This window comes from Sarcophilus harrisii, chromosome 5 (assembly GCF_902635505.1).
Source record: "Sarcophilus harrisii chromosome 5, mSarHar1.11, whole genome shotgun sequence".
Lineage (NCBI taxonomy): Eukaryota > Metazoa > Chordata > Mammalia > Dasyuromorphia > Dasyuridae > Sarcophilus > Sarcophilus harrisii.
In genome coordinates, this window is record NC_045430.1 from 269,453,757 (window position 1) to 269,459,220 (window position 5,464).

Consider the following 5,464-nt stretch of genomic DNA (forward strand, 5'->3'; position numbering starts at 1 on the left):
AGCCAATGGCATTTTATTAAAAGGTCCATGGTTCCCTCCAGTGAAGTGGGCCTCAGATCTTCCTCATGATCTGAGATGTCTCCTCCATTTAGAGCCCTATTTTTATGGCATTAGAGCCAGTCATTCCAGAACAGCTACACCAAATACAGAATAATTTCATGGATAGACATGTGGTACGCAAGGTAATAGAAGCAAAACAATATGTCAGCAGGGTCACAAGTTGGTGAAGCACAAGACGAGGAGGCTTCTCCTTAGGTTGGGCTGGAGGAAATGATACAAGTGTCACGGTCAGTGCCCTAAGTGGTCGCCTGTTCCTATTGGACAAGGAATTGGTCTGGAGGAACAAAAATATTTTGGGGGGACTTTCCATGTGGTCGTCACCTCTACCATGCTGGACTTGGTCACCATGACAAGGAAAAACAAGGGTGGAGGGCCCTTAGTTAACTTCCTATAGTGAAGCAAGTGAACTTTGAATCTGCAGTTCACAGCTCTGGAGCTTTATATACAGAACTTTGATATGATTCTGACAAATTGATAAATAAACCATCTCTCACAATAATATAGTGGATTTACATGAAATCTCTCTTCTAAAGATCTCAACCTATTTCTACCTGTCATTTCTTTCTATTTATTTATTTATTTATTTACTCATTCACTCATCTATTTATTTATTTATCCATTCATTCATTCATATGTTTGTTTGTTTGTTTATTTATTTATTTTATTACAGCTTTTTATTTACCGGACATATGCATGGGTAATTTCTCAGCATTGACCCTTGAAAAATCTTCTGTTCCAACTTTTCCCCTCCTTCCCTCCCACCCTCTCCCCTAGAGGTACCTGCCATTTCTCTTATTAGGTTTTTAATATTACCAGGAAGAGAAGAGTCAGTCATTATCCTTAATTTAGAGAGAGAATGCAAGCTTCTTAAGGGTGGGGTCCATTTAATTTTTATTTTTGTATTTCCATCGCCTAGCCTAGTAATGGTGCTGAGTAGACAATTTAATAAATGCTTTTTAGTTGATTGATTTTACATATGAAGAAACTGAGCTCAGAGACATTAATTGATAACCTTAGGGTTGTTATGTTACCTTGTTCTGGACTCTCAAATGAGGGGTTTTGACTAGAAACTTTCTTTAGTCCCTCTGAGATCTAGAATTCAAAATAAGTTTATCTCTACTCCCCCACAGTCTTTCCCACTCCTTGTCTCCCTCTCCAAACATCCAAGTTATGTTGCCCAGAGCAAGATAACTGAAATCCAGGTTTTCACGTTTCTCCCCCCAAGGTCTCTTGAACAAGATTGCTCCTCGAGAGAAATCCTGAGGTAGGCGCCTTTTGAGAGTCCCGGCATTTATAAAATACATTAAAGAGCACAGAAAGAGTTAAAACATCCTAAAACATGCCTTCTTCTTCCTTAGAAATGTTGATTAATTGCAAAAGCCGCCAACCTGGAGTCAAACATCCCACTTTGTCGTCTCTTCTGTGACTCAGTATTATGCTGATTAACAGAGCCAGAAAAGAAGACGCTCGAAAATTCAGATTAGAATGGGGGAAGGTGCTAGGCAACAGCTCTGCTGGGAAGCTTCCTCCATTCATTTAGAGCCCATACTTCCATGGCATTTGACAAGCCTTCATCGATTCTGTTCCACTCCACTCGGTCTCATTTCAGTCCAGTCCCACCTTGTCATTCTGCTCCATTCCCTTCCTCCATTTCATTCCATTCCTTTCCATAATCACAGCAATTTCTGTGTCAACTCTTCTGAGCTGAGCTAAATTTGACCTGTAGCTAGTTTTGAGAAGAACACAGTGGAAATGGAAGACATCTAGTTATCATTATTGTCATTATTTTTTTGTCGGTAAATAATAGAATAGAGAAAGGACCAAATAACACTTGTCTTGACACTACCAGTTACTAGATGTATGACCTTGGACATGTCAGCTTCTCATGGCCCCAGCTTCCATATCTGTAAGATTAGGGAATTGGATTAGATGGTCTCTCCATCTACCTACCTCTCTATGATCCTATGAGCCTTTGGGGAGATCGTTTCCTTTTTTGTGACATAGGGCGGAGCAACCTGGTCAGCACCATGGCCAGGGAAAAGAACCCCTTGGTCAACTGACATGGAAAAGCAGCAGAACTAATGCGGGAAGCTCTGCTGGACTCAGTGTAACCTCACAGGGACAGCCTGTAGCAGGGCAATTTCATTTGTTTATTTATTTGTTTGTGAAAACAAACAAATTTGTTTTTTATTATTTTTAATTTTTTATTAATTTTATTGATTTTTAAATTAAAGCTTTTTATTTACAAAACATATGCATGGGTAATTTTTTGACACTGACTTTTGCCAAACCTTCTGTTCCAAATTTCCCCTCCCACCCCTTCCCCTAGATCTAGATCTTTAATAAGTTTCTGTTATGGACCCTTAGATTGGCCACCGATGGGGAGATTCATGCATTTTGGTCACTTGCTGAAGGTGGTTCCCACTTGACTGAGCCCTTGGAGCAGGAAGCAGGATGGCTGCACCATGAGCCTCCTCAGGCAGAGGTGCAAAGCTGAAGGCAGCTGTCCCATTCCCTACTGACAGGATGGAAAGCCCCCCGCCACTCCCCCCTGCCTGGCATTGCACCCCTGCCCGACTGTGGGCAGAGACGCCGTCACCAAGGTCTAAGAAAGAGGAACAATTATTACCAGGGCCCGAAGATTCATGACCCGGCCTTTTTATGTCTGCAAGTGTGGGAAGGGAAAGGTTGACTTGTCTGCGTTTTCTGAGGAGAAATTTCTGTTTTTCTGGGGTCCTTTCCTGGCAAATGAGCTGAGCTTCAGGGAAGCAGCTGTGTGACCGTCCCTCCCTGGGCATCTCATGTCTTGGAGCAGTTATCGTGCTGCAAGCGTATCTCCTGTCTTGGCATTTTCCCTGTGTGGGAAGCGGTCAGTGGTTTTCTAAGAGCCTAATCTGGGAGGAAAATGCCTTTCAAAGCAACCTTTGGCTGTATTTTTGGTTGCTTTCCCTTTCTGAGGTTTCACCCTGTCCCGCCGTGGGTAGACGGCTGATGTAACGTTGCTTTTCTGATTAGATAATATTCCTGTGCTGCTCTCCCTGAGTCATGGGAGGCACTCGTGGGAGCTAGATGTACTGTCTGAACAATTCCTCCCCAAGTCCGTCCCTGTACTGTGGCAACATAAGCATTGTTATCTGATGGAGAGGGACCGGTCCAAGCAGGTCGGTGGTGAGAAAGCCCGGACTGCGTCCCTGAGATTCACAGTGACTCCCTCCCTCCACCTCAGAGATCCCTACTGGGGCCCATAGAAATTGCCCATATAATTACTCTGTGAACTTGGAGTGGACGCAACACTGGACTGGGATAAGGAAACCTAAGTCCCACCTCTGACATTAATACCCACGTGACCATAAGCAAGTCAGTTTTACAGGGGCTCAATTTTCTCACTTGTCCAGTGGGAATCAACCAATTATCAGGCATTTAAGAGCATCAATACTGAGTATGTCCTGCTAAAGTGAAGACAAAAATTAAGTAGGTTATGATTGTTTTAAATATATTAAGTTCTTTTGGAAACAAGATCAACTTTTACAGAGCCTCAGGGCATGATTTAGCAAATCACTAGTTGAACATAGTAAACATCAGTGTCTTTAAAAAAAAAGGAAAAAAATAAGTAGTTTATGATCTCTAAGAGCTTACATTCTATCAATATATGGTATCTAGAGCATCTATTTTACTGAGTTGTTATGAGGTTATAGTAAGAGAATATATATAGAATGCAAACCACTTTGCTAATGTTAAAGAAGAATATGTCGGTCATGGTTGTTTTTCTTCTTTTAACCCTCCCTGTCATTTTATTGATGTAGGGAGTTTTTGACGAGGAACCCCCCTCTGCCCATGCACACTGGTACCTCTGCTGGAACTGCTGAAGGATGCTCTCTGCCAGTGCAGATGTTTACCATCTCTGCAATTTATAGTCTGGGGCACTAAAAGGTTGAGCCATTTGCAGTATCAGAAATCCAGCACATATCAGAAACAGATTAGCACCCAGGTTTCCATCTACTACACCCTAAGCTTCTCATATTGTAGTTTATTTGTATCAACAACCCGAGGGCCGATCACATGTTGGTGGATGTGTCCAAGTCTTTCCACATCCCCCTTTGCCTATCTTTGCTCCATTTCCCCCATTTATGGGTCCTCCTCTAGAAGGGAAACAAGGGAAAGGAAAGGAGATAAATCTTGCATCTGTCCACTTTGTTCCATGTTAGAAAATATAAAAAGAAGAATTATCTCGGCTTTTAAAAAGTTATCTAGGGATTTCTGCTCTGCCCTGTTCTTTTGCTCTGCCCTGTTCTTCTTTGTGCTTTATCTCCATGGAGATCTGAGCATTCTCTAGGCTGTCAAAGGCCTTGTGTGGAGTAGAACCAGGGCTCTCCTCCTCCCCACACCCATCTTTCAGAGTCCTCAGTGAGATTCTCCCAGGGCTGAAGCAGGCAGGATTTTCCAGCCTCTGAACATGGCCTGATGCTGTTAGAGCAGGGGACAGTTTCCAGGTGAGGAGCTGCCGGTGCCAAAGGAGCACAGCCGCCTTTCCAAGCAGCTACCTGGGCATCCTCGTCTGGTCAGAGGCCTGGGTCAGAACCTCAGAGGCAAAAGGCGGCCAATCAGGAGAGCCAGTGGCTGCACCGGCTCTGAAAAATCCAGCGCCTTCCTGCTATTCCCCCGCAGGGGGTGTTCAGGGTACTGGGCTGGGTCCAAGGTCACCTTGCCCAGCTAGTTTCCTAGTTCTAGGGAAAATATGATCCAACCATTTTGGGTGAATTGGAACAAAACAAGGTGGGCCCAATCTTTGTTGAAATTAATTGGGCCTCGATAATTGTATAAATATGTATACATATATTGGATTTAACATATATTTTTTTAACATGTTTAACATATATTGGATTATTGGCCACCTAGAGGAGGGGGAGAAGGGAACATTTGGAATACAAGGTTTTTGCAAGGGTTGATGTTGAAAAATGACTCATGTATGTGTTTTGAAAGTAAAAAGCTTTAATAAAAATATAAAAAAGGATTGGAAGGAAAGGGGCAGCTAGATGGCACAGTGGACAGAAGGCTGAGCATGATGTCAGAAAGATTCTTGAATTCAGATCTGGCCCTGGACACTTCCTAGCTGTGTGACCCTGGGCAAGTCTAAAATTTAACCTTGTTGGCTTCAGTTTCCTCATCCTCCTAATGATTTGGAGAAAGAAACTGCAAACTCTCCAGTAGTATCTTTGCCAAGGAGTTTAAATTTTTCTTCATAGAAAGTGGTAAGCTAATTGTGAGCAACAAATAAGATCAAATATGTGAAATTATCATTTAAAACTACCAAAAAAAAAAAAAAAGAAATTAATTGTGCTGGAGGGCTGAGGTAGGAGCATCCTTGGAGCAGCGTAAATGATCTCCTGCCCAAGCTACTGCCCCC